This window comes from Sinocyclocheilus grahami, unplaced genomic scaffold, assembly GCF_001515645.1.
Source record: "Sinocyclocheilus grahami isolate Dianchi unplaced genomic scaffold, SAMN03320097.WGS_v1.1 scaffold673.1, whole genome shotgun sequence".
In the NCBI taxonomy this organism is placed as follows: domain Eukaryota; kingdom Metazoa; phylum Chordata; class Actinopteri; order Cypriniformes; family Cyprinidae; genus Sinocyclocheilus; species Sinocyclocheilus grahami.
Genome location: NW_015505852.1, coordinates 467,140 through 470,082, shown reverse-complemented (window position 1 = coordinate 470,082; position 2,943 = coordinate 467,140).

Sequence of the window (2,943 nt, the reverse complement as noted above, 5' to 3'; positions counted from 1 at the left end):
ACAGTTGTATGTACAGGTATATTATGTGTAAATTGAAATGTAGACTGAGTATGTGTGTTAGATAAATAAGTGTATGAGTGAATAAATAGTGCGTGTTCCACAGTTATTGTCAAGAGTTCATGAGATGGATTGCCTGAGGGAAGAAACTGTTCCTGTGTCTGGTCGTTCTGGTGCTCAGTGCTCTGTAGCGTCGACCAGATGGCAACAGTTCAAAGAGGGAGTGTGCTGGATGTGAGGGGTCCAGAGTGATTCTGCCAGCCCTTTACAGAGTGATATGCATTCTTTATTGTGGTGTAACAGTGATTCTGATTCGGTCTGATATCCTACAGACATGTGATGTGCTGTCTGTATTTTGGCAGTTCACAGGAGAGATTTGCTTTATTAAAGTCCCTGAGAATTATTAAAACAGAGTCTGGGTGTTGTTGTTCTGTCTCTGTGACCTGATCAACGAGTTTCTGTAAAGCAGAACTCACGTGCGCTTGCGGAGGAATGTAGACACTGACGAGAATGAATGAGCAAAACTCCAGCGGCGAGTAGAAAGGCTTACAGTTAATGAAGAGCACTTCTAGATCTGAACAGCACATCTTCTTTAACACAGTTACATCTGTACACCACCTCTCATTGATGTAAAACATGTCCTGCCACCGCGATTCTGCGTCGCGATCCGCTCTAAACAGCTGAAAGCCCGGGAGACTCAACGCGCTGTCCGGAATGGCGTCTTTCACCCAGGTTTCCGTGAAACACAGAGCAGCAGAGTTTGAAAAATCCTTATTTGTCCTGGAGAGCAGAAGGAGTTTGTCCGTTTTGTTGGGTAGAGAGCGGAGGTTTGCCAGATGGATGCTATAGGCAATGGCGTTCTGAATCCGCGCTGCCTGAGCTTCACTAGCGCGCCGGCTCACTTCCCCCGTCTGCGCGTCCTGAAGCGCTTGATCAGCGCCGCAGCTCCCCCGACTACAATGTCCAGCAAAACATCAGAGAAATCGAAAACCGGTGAAATATCGGGTGGTGTGTACTTCCGAATGTCCAGCAATTAGTCTCTGGTGAAACTGATTGCAGGGATATAACTAAAGACAGGACAAAATAACAAAAACATAAAAACAACTGCGGAGCACGCCACGGAGGCAGCCATCAGCGTCGGCGCCATCGCGTGCCAACAGTTTAAAAGTAGCCCATTTCTGTGGAAAAAAACGCAGAAATGACAACCCTGCATCCAAAACGGGCTGCAGGAGTCAGATTTGGCTGATCGAGAGTAAGAAGAGCTGACCGACAAGACCATGCTGGGGGATTTGCTGTTCAACAGATCCTGAACTCATTGACAAATATGATCTTGTAATATGTGCTCCCTTTACACAGACTGCACGATCACAAAATCGAAAGTGAAAGTGAACAGCACGAGCACTTATTCAAAACCAATTTCAATGCATATTGATAGTGCGAAAATTATATTCAATATTAGCAAGTTTGCAGGTGTGGGCAGGAGTGCATGGAGGACACACGTTGTGGGAGCGGGGAGTAAGAAAACAAAAAAAGAAAAATATATGGAGCTTAATTTGAATATTGCACCAATTTTGTGTTGTATGTAGTGTGGGGCCAGGGTGGACCAAGCATCTGATTGGGTGCCCCCCTGCCTGTTGACAACTTTATATGTGGTGCACTTGGAATAGAAATTTCAAAAAAATTACTTGAATCATGTTGTAGTTACATTTTCAAGTTGACTAGTTAAAAATCGTAAAAATCGAGAATTTAAAAATCAGTCAGTCGTTCTAAAAAATTATTTTATTTATTTATTTTTACCATATCTCCCAGCCCAACCTGAAGCCTGTAAAAATGAGTGGGGTGAAACGAAGGAGAAGCACTAACATGGACCTGGAAATCGGAAGGGTCTGGAATGATTCTGGATGAAGGAATGCTCTCTGATCTCTTGTCAGATGTTTTCCAAACTCTTCAGGCATTATAGGTGAAGACTCAGAGCTGCAAAAGGAGTTTGCAAAAAGTATTGAATAAAGGGTATGATTAATTGCGGCCAATGTGTATTAGAGAATTTTTTTTATTTCATAATACGATTTTCCCCCCATTTTAAATTCTTATTCTCCTGAGAAAGGTTAGGTTTTTGCAAATCACATAAATGCTTTCATTGCAAAAGTTCTCAATCATAAGCGTTTCATTCCAAGTATACTCACACAAGCCCTTGCTTGAGAGAAAAAAAAGTTGAGAAACTGAATTTCATGCACATTTTATTTAACAGTAATATAAAATACCTTTTCATAGCTGCGAGTGCATGCTTCATCTGCCAACAGTTCAGAAGTAAAATTATAAAAGCAAGGCTTCATTTTGTGTAGTGAATTACTTGGGCACTTAAGCATTTGTTAATAAAAAAAACATTGATGGAGTTTGTGTTTTGTAAAGTATTTAGCAATAATAAACTGATATACAAAGCAGAATTATTAATAATAATAATAATAATAATATGGAAATTACACTTTTGTCTGTGGCAACCTTGTATGACACTAACAGCATCATGCATTTTGAGTTTGACATCAGAGAACCACAAGCTTATTTCAAGTTAACACCTAAACATGCTAATTCTGACTACTGGTGCACATACAAGCATTTGTTTAAAATCATGACTCCTCATCCATATTATTAGTAGATGCTTTGATTACAAAACAAGCCTAAAGCTTTTCCAAGTGTTATAACTAAGAATGGTGGTACATTTTCAGGATTTGTCCACTAAGCACACTACAGGTAAAAACAGGCTTTGGCAGCTAAGGTAATTCAATATTCTTAATCAAGTCTTACAAAACATGCATAGGCAGATATTGTCCATTAATCAATTTTTCTTTCTCACTTTCCTTATTCTTTTTTCTTTCTTTTCTTATTTATATATATATATATATATATATATATATATATATATATATATATATATATATATATATATAT